General features: G+C 58.2%; 1 protein-coding gene across 2 annotated transcripts in view; it reads right to left on the reverse strand.

The window, feature by feature from the left end:
* VGLL4 (vestigial like family member 4) overlaps positions 1-11,321 on the reverse strand; it is a 98,365-nt gene extending 87,044 nt beyond the window's left edge. The window contains exon 1 of one of the 2 annotated variants that reach the window (XM_056129628.1): positions 11,170-11,321. The gene's annotated coding sequence lies outside the window, so the exon portion shown is untranslated. Of the gene's footprint in view, positions 1-10,432; positions 10,581-11,169 lie in introns of those variants that run through there. The other variant, XM_056129627.1, reaches the window with a different exon arrangement.
* Positions 11,322-11,522: the final 201 nt, after the last annotated feature.

The raw sequence follows: 11,522 nt of genomic DNA on the forward strand, positions 1-11,522 counted from the left end.
CACACACACAGACACATTCACACACATCCACACACAGGCACACACAGGCACACTACCACCAGTCCCTACAAGCTGCAGGGTGTAGTGGCCGAGACGGGTGTCTGCCGGGCGGCTGTGTGGGGCAGGGCAGGCAGGGGTGCGGCTCCCGCAGCCACTTCAAAGCCTTCCCCGCGGGTTTCTCTCCGCAGGTTCTTACTCACCGGCCGGCTGTTGGCCTGCCCTTCCCCTGGCAGGACCCTCTGGCATGCACAGGCCTGCAGCGGTGCAGCAGGGCTGAGGCCGGCTCTGCGCCGAGACAGCCTGCTGGCGACAGGGTCCAGGGGGGCAGCCGGAATCCCGCCTGAGCGGCCGTCTGGGCGGGCGCCACGCGGGTGACAGGCAGCCCCACCCAGGCGGTGACAGGATTGGGTGAGAGTGAAAGTGGCCGTTGGAGGGAGGAGGAGGCCAGGAGGAAGTGGCTGGGGCACTGCTGCCGGCACCAGGTGTGGGCTGGGGGGGGCGGGGCGGGGCCAGGCACAGGTGGGAGACGGGAGCTGCGGCTGCCCAAAAGACCAGAGCAAATACGGGCAGGAGCCAGCGGCCATAAAGCAGACTTCTGAACACCGAGGCTAAGCCGACAGCAAGCCAACAGACCCAGGAAGACCTGTGAGGCCAGGGGAGGGGGGGGTGAGGCAGGGAAGGGAGCAGGAAGGACCTCAGCACTTGGGGGAGGGGACACCTGGGCCAACCACAGGGATGTCCAGGGCAGTGAACAGGGACTCAGACCCTTCAGAAGCACCAGGGGTGTGTGTGTGTGTGTGTGTGTGTGTGTGTGTGTGGCAGCACCAGGACCCCTGCAAGACTCTCCCCTCCTGGAATATAAAATAACAGAATGGGAGTCAAACACCCAAGAATAGCTGAGATAAGTACCAGGAGGTCTGCTTCAGGGCTTGGAGGCCGGCAGCACATGCTGGGGGAAAAGGCAGCTCAGATAGAGAAGGGAACACCAAGTCAAGGATGTTTCGAGGACTCGCTCGGGATGCGAGATGGGTGCTGAAAGTAGACTATAGACCAAACACGATGGCTACTCAATACCTCTATTGCAAACTATAACGCTCTAAAGGAAAAAGAGAGCAAAAGGGAATGCCCTGCCACACAGGCAGGGTGGAAAGGGGAGGGATGAGGGGTGGGAGGGATACTGGGATCCATGGTGGTGGAAAATGGGCACTGGTGGAGGGATGGGTACTCGATCATTGTATAACTGAAACCCAAGCACGAAAGTCTGTAAGTCTACAACTGTACCTCATGGCGTTTCGCAATTTAAAAAAAAAAAAAAACTCTCCCCTTCTCTGTAAAATGGGGGGTGTAAAATGGGAGGGGTGGGTGTCAAGGGCTGGAGCGACAGGACAGTGGGGATGGTGCTGCTTGCCTTATATGTGGCTGGCCTGGGTTCAATCCCTGGCATCCCACATGGTCCCCCAAGCACTGAGTGGAGTGACCCTGAAGCGTGGAGCCAGGAATAAGCTTGGAGCATCACCAGGTGTGACCCAAACCTTCCCCCTGCCAAAACGGAGAGATCAATACGTCTCCCAATATTTTTGCCTTTGTGCATACGTGCCATCCTTCGGGGGGATTATGAGCAGGGGGCGGGCTTTACTTTAGACAGTGGTACCCCCAGCCCCCTCAGAGCTCACACAGATGCACTCAATGGCCGCCTTGCCTCAGCTACACCAATCTGTGGAGATTTCTTCTTCTTCTCCTTCTCCTTCTCCTTCTTCTTCTGGTTTGGCTTTGGGGTTTTGGGTGATGCTCAGGGTTTACTCCTAGCTCTGTGCTCAGAGGTCACACCTGGCAGGCTTGGGGGACCACGTGTGGTGGCGGGGATTGAACCTGGGTCAGCCGCATGCAAGGCAAACGCCCTCCCTGCTGTACTCTCTCTTCTGACCTGGAGAGTTCTAATTAAGTTTTGTGAACTTGGGGAGGGGGGAGGAAGCAAAGCCGGGGGTGGGCCGATGGGTCACTATGAGCAAGGGGCGGAGGGGGACGGGGCAGGGGGATGCAATAAGGCTGAGATGAGATGTGATTCCAAATCAGGGAGCCGGGCCGGAGTGATGGTACAGCAGGGAGGGCGTTTGCCTTGCATGCAGCCGACCCGGGTTCAATTCCCGGCATCCCACAGGGTCCCCCGAGCACCGCCAGGCGTGATTCCTGAGTGCAGAGCCAGGAGTAACCCCTAACCCCTGAGCATCGCTGGATGTGACCCAAAAAGAAAAAAAAAACAAAACCCTTCCTTCATCAGTCACCTTTGGCAGACCAGGTGGCACCAAACACATCTCGAGTCTTGATTCTCAGACACCATACACAGCGAGAGCCCATTCTGGACCAGTGTCCCAGACTCCAGAACAAGACAGGCCATCTAGAAGGGGTTCTGGCAGGAAAGCCCACCCACCCGCGGCCTGTCCACTCAGCCATGTGTGCGGCCGTGGCCAAACGGGAGTAAAACAGAGACCCCCTACTGTGGGACCGCCAGCCCTGCCCGCCATACCCCTTTTCTTAGAGGGAGGCTGTGGCACCCCGGGCAGATGGCCCTCTCCTGCTCCCAGCTGACAGCAGGGCTCTGCCCAGGGGTTGAGATGCGGGGGTTGACCTTCCACCAAGCCTCGGGCCTATCCCCCCACAAGGGGACACAGTGCCTCCAAAGTGAGCTGCAAGGGGCCCCAGAGAGGTTTCTGGAGAGAAGGCCCCCACCAAGGCAGCTTCCCAGGGGGAAGGACAGGTCCCTGTGAGGGTGGGGGCTGTCACCTCCTGGTGGTCCTGCCACTTGGTCCTCTAAGAAGCCTCACAGTTCCGCCCTGATGTGAGCCCAGAGACACACTCGTCCCTCTCCCTTCCCTGGGGCCCCGGACCATTGCTCTGTGCCTCTCCCCGCCAGGACCACATCCTGAGCGAGCCCCTCGGCCCAGCCCTCAAAAGGATGAGCTTTCAGGGGACGCGGGGGCAGGGGGTGGGGCGCTGGGGACTTAGAGAGGAACACGTGGCAGATGATACGCTATCCCCACACACAGGGCGGGGAAGATGGGGCCAGTAGCCATGGCGACAGATAGCGCAGAAGGTGGACTGGCTTATGAGAAGCAGGTGTCCAGGAGGAAGCCGAGGAGGACACACCACCCGTGCTTACCCCTGTGGGGAGCTAGGGATCGAACCCAGGTCGGCCTCGTACAAGGCAAACACCCTTTTTCCCTTCCTTCACACTCTCCCCAACTATGTTCCAAGTGGCACCCCCGGACTTCTTACACCCCTCCCGGGGCTGCCCCCGCCCAGCCCCGGGCCATCCCTCTCTGCTCCCCCAGCTAAAAATCCCTCCCCCTCGGGGCAGCCCTCAGTTCCTTCTGCAGGATCAGAAACACAGGTCAGGGCACGTGCAAACCCCACCTCGGCCCCGTGCCCACTCCCTCCTCGAGTCCCCCTTTTCTCATCCCAGCCAGGCTGTGACCAACCCCCCGCCTCTCCCCAAACCCCCCTCTTGACCTAGAGAGAGGGTGACAGCGACAGGGTCTTCCCGAGGTCCCCTTCCACGCCTGCGCACCGGCCCCTGTCCTGCCCCCAGACGGGCAGTTCTGACCCAGGCTTCATCTGGCCAGTGGGTTTCAGCCTCTTAGCCCCTGTGGACTGACCCCCACCTCGGACTGGGAGCTGAAGACCACAGCGTTCGATACCAGCCGGCAACTGATGGCTGCTATCAGGGGAGTGACACACTCTACCACCACCAACTCCCCGCAGGCCGACGGAAACGTCTCCCAAACCCTCGCCTACGCGACTTCACGGAATGCTTGCATCGGTTACGGGGATTGTTCCGGTGGGAAAGTGAGTGCCAGAACACAAGCAAGGGCCCTGTCCCCTAACTCAGCGTGCCATGCTTCCTTGGGGGGCAGGTGGGGGAAGGGTTGAGGGGCCCCGCCCAAAGGTGCTGGGACACAAACCACCTGCTAAAGCAGGAGCCGTGCGGGGCTGGAGAGATAGCACAGTGGGTAGGGCGTTTGCCTTGCACGCGGCCGACCCAGGTTCGATTCCCAGCATCCCATATGGTCCCCTGAGCACCGCCAGGAGTAACTCCTGAGTGCAGAGCCAGGAGGAATCCCTGTGCATCGCCGGTGTGACCCCCCCCCAAAAAAAAAAAAAAAGCAGGAGCCGTGCTTCACCTTCAGACATCTCAGGCCTGTGCAGTGCTCTTTTCACTCTCCGGAAGAGGACTTTCCATGAAATGTCCCGGGGAAAGGCAGTTACTCCACCTAACAACCCCTTCTACCAGCAGCCGGACAAGGCGCATAACTCTCTGGTCCTTCCGCCTAACAACCTGGGGCTTTCCAAAACAGCGAAGGGAGACAAGCCAGCCCTATGGGGTGAGGGGCACATAGAAGGTCCCCCCCCCCCCCCATCCCTCACATCCCCTGCAGACACAGGCAAGGCGACACTGCAACCATACCTGGAAGGGGTTGGCAGGTGGGGACTTCCGAGCCGGTGTGTTCCTGGGGCTTCAGCAACAGAGAATCCTTAGCAAGCCCTCAGGATTTCCAGCTCCAAAACCAGCTTCCGTGCTGGCAAATGTGGATCTATTGAGGTTCAAGAAAACCTGTGAAGGGGCCGGAGCGACAGTACAGTGGGGAGGGGGTTTGCCTTGCACGTGGCCGACCCAGGTTCAATTCCCAGCATCCCATATGGTCCCCCGAGCACCGCCAGGAATAATTCCCGAGTGAAGAGCCATGAGGAACCCCTGAGCATCACCGTGTATGGCCCCAAAAAGCAGAATAAATAGATAAATAAAGTAAATGCATTTAAAAAAAAAAGAAGAAAGAAAAGAAAACCTGCAAAGCTGCACGGAGAACAGAAAGGACTCACTGTCTTCTTTAGTTTTGTTCTGTTTGGGGGTTGTGCCTGGTGGTGCCTGGGGCTACGCCCAGCTGAGACTGAAGGATGTGCCCACCAGTGCTCAGAGGACCATGGAGTGCCAGGGATGAAACCCGGATCGCTGCAAGCAATGCATTTGAGCCACCAAAGTCCTTTGAGCCACCTCCCAGGTCCCACTAGTGCAAAATGTCAAAGGTTTCTCCACGGCTTATCTGGGCTTATCTGGGGTCGGATGGAGAGAAACTCCCGCAACCTGTTAGGGAGTTTTTGCTTTTGTTTCTGTTTGTTTGGGAGCCACACCCAGCGATGCTCAGGGCTTTCTCTTGGCTCTGCACTCAAGAATCGCTCCTATTGGATGCTCAGGGCCTTCTCCTGCACTCAGGAATCGCTCCAAGTGGTGCTTGGGGGACCATATGGGATGTTGAGAATGGAACTCAGGTTGGCCACGTGCCAGGCAAGAGCCCTACCCACTGTGCTATCTCTCTGGCCCCAACTCTTACCTTTTTTTTTTTTCTGCTTTTTTTGGGTCACACCCGGCGATGCACAGGAGTTACTCCTGGTTCTGCACTCAGGAGTTACTACTGGCGGTGCTCAGGGGACGATATGGGATGCTGGGAATCGAACCTGGGCTGGCCGCGTGCAAGGCAAACGCCCTACCCGCTGTGCTATTGCTCCAGCCCCAACTCTTACGTTTTTAAGTGTCCCTCGAAATGCTTGTTCTCACCCTTTCTTTGACTCAGAGATTTCGAATTTTCCATCTGCAGGTACCGAGATGCCGTAACCTCTCAGGGGCCGCTCATCCCCATGAATAAGACACAAAGCCACCAAAGGGTCCAAGGGACAATACCCACGTCTGACATTCCCTCTTACTAAACTTCTTTTCTTTTTTCATTTTGGGTTTGGGGCCACCCCGGCAGTGCCCGGTGTACCTGGCTGTGAGTTCAGGGATCACTCTGGGGGTGCAGTACCAGGGATCAAACCAGGTCAACTGCATGCAAGGCAAGTACCTTCCCTCGAGTTTCTCTCCCTGGCCACGCATTTTCCTCCATTTCAACCCAACTACTAAGCCTACATTTCAACTTGGCTATACACAGCCCTGCCCCACCCACCCCCTGAGAAGAACTTGCAGACAAGCCCCTCCCTATTTGTGATACTCCTGTTCTGTACAGGGGCCCTGGGCACTGAGGCAGGCTGAATCTCTGCCCAAGTTCTCATCCCCTGGTCCACCCACAGCCTTGTTTCATGAGCATTTCTATTTGAAGGCATCTTCCCTGGGACCTGGGAGACAGCTCAGAGAGCGGGAGAACGTGCTTTGTACGTGAGAGCCCTGAGTCTGATCCCCTCCCCCGTGTGGCAGCTGCACCACCCCCAGCACTATGCAAAAATAATAATAATAATAATAATAAAATAGGGGCTGAAGCGATAATACAGTGAGGAGGCTGTTAGCCTTGCACATGGCCAACCAGAATCTGATCCCCTGCACCCGCTATGGTCCCCCGACCCTGCCTGGGTGCAGAGGCAGGAGTAAACCTGGAACCCCACCAGCTGTGGCCCCAAAACATACACACCAAAAAAACAAACTAAACTTTATAAAACAACGAAGACACCTTTGATTATGTCCTTGATTCTTTAACGCCGAGCGAAGTTTATCCCAGAGGCCCATTTTCTCTTCAAAGGACAGCCCACCTTTCTGCTCTCAGGACCACTGGACAACACTTTGGCAGGCCCCGTGAGGAAACCACGGCACGCCGCGGACAGTGCAAACACGCTTGGCAACGCAAGAGGCGCACGGTGAGCGGCGGCGGCTGCCCCGCACACGCTTGGCTGGGAACGGGCGGCACATGTTTGAAGATGCCAACGGCTCGCCCATCCGTGCGCATGAGCACAACAGAGACACGGGAGGGGGCGGGGAGGGGGGGGACACAAGGAAATTCCCAGGAGCGGGCAAACTCACAAAGACCGACTAATAGTAAATTTCAGCAAGCTGACAAAGTCACAAATACAAACCCCACGAATAATGCAGCCCTGAGACGCAGCAAGCCGACCTCAAGCAGGAGACACAGTGAGGCCATCCTATCCCATAAGATTTTCTGCCTCTGCAAAGGTGCTATTATCCCGAGAATGCCCCCCAAGGAAAGAGAAGAAATTCTTGCTCAGGGTCCTGAGCACGGCAGTGAGGGCGCTTGCCTAGCACGTGGCCGGCCCAGGTTTGATCCCTGGCATCTCCTATGGTCCCCCAAGCCTGCCACTGGTGATCCCCAAGTGCAGAGCCAGGAATAAAATACTGCTGTGTGTGTCCCAAAAAACAAAGAGAAAAGAGAGACAAAGAGAAATACTCAGGTCTTGGAAGGCCCCATACACGCCTTCCTACTCCAAGCTGGAGAGTCAGCAGCCAGATTTCAAAGGGGCGGTTGTGCAAGGTTCTGAGTTTGTAGATGGATGCACTGGTACAAACAGATGAGCGGAATTGGTCACTCTCAGACCCACTAACCTGATGGGCTCACTCAGGGATCACAAATGGGCCTCAGTCAAACAGATCACAGAAATTTCTAACACACTCAAAAATTCTCCTTCCGGAGGAGCTGGAGTGATAGCACAGCGGGTAGGACGTTTGCCTTGCATGTGGCCAACCTGAGTTTGATTCCCAGCATCCCATATGGTCCCTGAGCACTGCCAGGAGGAATAATTTCTGAGTGCGGAGCCAGGAATAACCCCTGTGCATTGCCGGGTGTGACCCAAAAAGCAAAAAAAAAAAAAAAATTCTCCTTCCAGAGCTGGACCAATAGCAGAGCAGGTAGGGCATTTGCCTTGCCTGAGGCCGGCCAGGCTTTGATTCCCAGCATCCCATATGGTCCCCTGAGTACCTCCAGGAGTAATTCCTGAGTGCATGAGCCAGGAGGAACCCCTGTGCATCACTGGGTGAGACTCAAAGAGAAAAAAAAAATCTCCTTCCACTGGGTCAATAAGCAGGTAACTTGACATGAACACAAGTCAACCCCAAAGGACATCATTTTAGTTACATTCTCATCTCCCTGAGTACTTGACTTTTACCTCCCAACTTAGAACTGTTTCTTCTCTTCCTGCTACCTCCAAAGTTGCCAGTCGGGCTTTGTAATTGTTATTTTACTTGGGCAAATTAAAAGTTGCAACAGCAAAATCATCCAGGAGGGAGACCTGGACGAGACACAAAGTAAAATCTTCCTGGGGCTTTGTTTTGGCAACAGGCAGCCCTTGATAACCAGGCCCAGTACATAAGGAATTAAGAGGAATTTCCCATTACAGGACTCTTATCAAACAGAATGTCTGAAAGTGAAAGCTTTCGTTTTGTGATTATGTCTGTAAGGAGTGTTAAAAGCTTAACGTCAGTTAAACATCAGTTCAGAGGTCAGAGCCATCGCTGAACCCTGAGTTCATCCTCCTGGCCTGGCTTGGCACCCCCCCCATGACCCCAAGAAGAGAACTACAGAGAATCCCTGTGGGCCCCCAAACCACCAAAACATCAGTTCAGAGAACTGACAATGACTTTGAGACTATTTGTGAAGTTCTCCAAACTTTCAAAAACTTTTCTAAGTAACACAAAAAACAATTCACCAAAAAAAAAAAAAAGTATTACTTTTCAAAGTAATACAAAATATTTCTCAGGGGCCCAAGCTATAGGACAGCAGGTAAGGTGCTTACTTAGGACACAGCCAACCCAGGTTCAATTCCTGGCACCCCACATGGTTCCCTACCTTGCCAGGAGGGATCCCCTGAGCACAGAGCCAGAAGTAAGCCCTGAGTACCGCCAGGTATGGCCCCAAAATAAAAATCAAAAGTAAAGTAAAATAAAGTAAGATCATGTTAAGGCATATTATTACCTGTAATTTGGGGGGCTGAGGGGGAGTCTGGATTTGGGGGCCACACCTGACGGTGCTCAGGAGTTACTTCTAGCTCTGCCTGAGAGGACCTTGGGTGCCGGGATCAAACCAGGGCTGGCCACCTGCAAGGCAAATGCTTAACCCCCTGTACTATCGCTCAGACCCCTTTCCCCCTGGAATTCTTGAGTATTACCCTCTTGCAGAAGAAACTTAAACACAAAAGTAGATGGAAATTTACTTTTTTTCCCCCCGATCACAAATGTAGGCAAGAGGGCTGGACTTGAATTCAAGGCTCCAGAAGTAAGTCAGAGCTGGTTTTTATGACAACATTCACCGTTTCTGGAGTGTGGGCTGGGGTTATTGATAGTAAAATCAGCTGCTTAACTATATTGTGTTTTGGTCAACATAAAAATTGGTTTGCATTCCCCCTTCCTATGGAAATCAAAGGCAGGGTGCCCAGAAGGGTGAAGAATCAGCAGCAGGAGAACTCCTCCTGGGGTGATGAGCGAAGTTCTACATCATTTCTACTTTGGGGGAGAAGTCTTTAGCGCCAGCAGTCACGGGAGGAAACACACACACCCACACACACACTAACTCACACACACACATTAATTCACACACACACACACACAACTCGGTCCTGAGTAGCCGACAACCTTCTTAGGAAATATTTCCAAGCCATAACTTGAAAGCAGAACACTGAGGGGGATGACTGACCCCCAGCTCAGCCTTCAGTCCGGCAGCCCCTCGCCCCCTTCTCGCCGCCAGCAGCAAACAATGAAGGTTTCCAGTCCCAGAGTTAGTCTGCTCTGCTGATACCGGCAAGGCTGACCTTCAAATACTAATAGGGAAACTAGCATCTCTTGCTTTTTTGTCTTTTAGAGTTCAGAGGAGGGCAGGATGGGGGTGTGGGGAGGGAGGGAGGAGAGAGAGAGAGACAGAGAGAGAGGGAGAAGCGTGGGGAAAGAGGGAGAGAGGGAAAAGGAGAGAGGGAAAGGGAGAGGGAGAGAGAGGCGCTCATTCAAGGGGCTGAGCGCAGGCTTTGCATGTCAAAGGCCTGGGTGCATCCCTAACGCCCGGGGACCCTGACACCGCCTGGCAAGTGTGCCCCCCCCCCACCACAACACACACACACACACACACAGTTCAGAAGAAACAAACAAATGTGACCCTTTGTCGTAAAGGCAGCCTTGGGTTTAGCGAACAGACTCGCAACTCCGGGCGAAGCCCCCCAACGGCGAGGGACCAGCTGCAGCCGGGAAGTCAGCGCCCCCCCGCCCCCCAACACGGGCTGCTGGTTCTTATTAACCAGAGAAGGAAACGGAGCGAGCGAACCCGCCGCGCCGGCGATCAAAGCGAAACCGATTCCTCTGCAGCGGCCGCCTCCGACCGGGGGTCGCGGCGACAGCGGCGCACGCGGCCTGTGACAAGCGGCGCCGTCCGAGACCCCGACGCGTCGGCGTGTCCCTGCGGGACGGCGCGGGGGGTCTCGGGGAGCCGAACAAAAAAGCCCGGCCCGGCGCGTTCCGGCGCGGTCCCCCTCGCCCGAGGAGCGCGCGGGGTCCCGCCGAGAGGCACCGGCACCCCGAAAGGGAAGCGCCCCGGCCCGGCCCGGCCCGGCCCCCCGCGCCCACCCGGCCCGCCCGCCCGGCCCGCCCGGCCGCTCCGCCCGGCCCCGGCTCCGCACTTACCGCCCGGCTCGGGGCGCGCTCCGGGGGCGCAGTCCGGGGCCGCGCCGAAGCCCGGGCGCGCTCCCGCTCCGACTCCCCCAGCGCACGGCCACGGGCACACGCGGGCAGCGCGCGCCGGGCCGGCTCGGCGGCGGACGCGAGCGCGGGAGCGCGAGGAATCCCTGGAATGAGGCGCCGCCCGCGCGCCCCGCGGCCCCGCGGCCCCGCCCCGGCCCGCCCCGGCCCCGCCCCGGCCCCGCCCCCGCGGCCGCCAGGTGGGGGCCGCCCAGGTGAGCGCCGGGGGGCGGGGCCGGCGCGGCGGCTCGAAGCCCCGCCCCGGGGGTCCGTGGGCACCGGGCGCGCCCGGCACCCCGCACACATCCGTGCGCCCCGTGGCGCTTCTGCCGTGCACACGCGCCCGCCACCCTCTCGTGCGCGCCCAGGTGCTGCGGCAAGTGGGCATGGCACGCTCCCACGCGCAACCCCCCCGTGGACGCTGCCCCGGTGACACCCGCGGCCACGGTCCCGCCAAACGCGGCACCCCCCAGACCTGCGGCCCCAGAGCCCCCCACATGCCGCCAGCCCCGCGCCCGCGCCCTCGAACCCGACCCGCAGCGCCGTGGCCGCTCGCGACTTCAGGCCCGCACCCGTGCGCGCCGCGCGCGCTGCCCCACCGGCCCCGCGTCCCCGCCGATCCCGCCACCGGACGACGCTCCGGGGGACCCCACACACGCGCCGGGCCACGCGGCCGCACGTACCTGGAGGGACAGGTCGCACTGGCTCGGGCGGGCCGCGCTCAGGGGCCGCGGCGCTCAGCACGGCCGCTGCAGTCCCGGGCTGGCCGATGCGGCCGGGCTCCTGCCCATTCCCGCGCCGCACGCGCTCACACGCGCACACACACACGCACACACGCGCGCACACACACACGCACACGCACACCGCGCGCGAGCGCGCACCCCCGGGACGCCCCGCCGGAGGGGGAGGAGGAGGAGGAGGAGGAGGAGGAGGAGGAGGAGGAAGTCCTCGTGAACGCAAACGGGGTGCACGGAGCGAGCGAGCCGGCAGGAGCCCCCCAGCCGCGCGCGCTGGCCTTTGGCAAACTCCGCAGTCC

This window comes from Sorex fumeus, unplaced genomic scaffold (assembly GCF_029834395.1).
Source record: "Sorex fumeus unplaced genomic scaffold, SorFum_2.1 ptg000072l, whole genome shotgun sequence".
NCBI lineage: Eukaryota > Metazoa > Chordata > Mammalia > Eulipotyphla > Soricidae > Sorex > Sorex fumeus.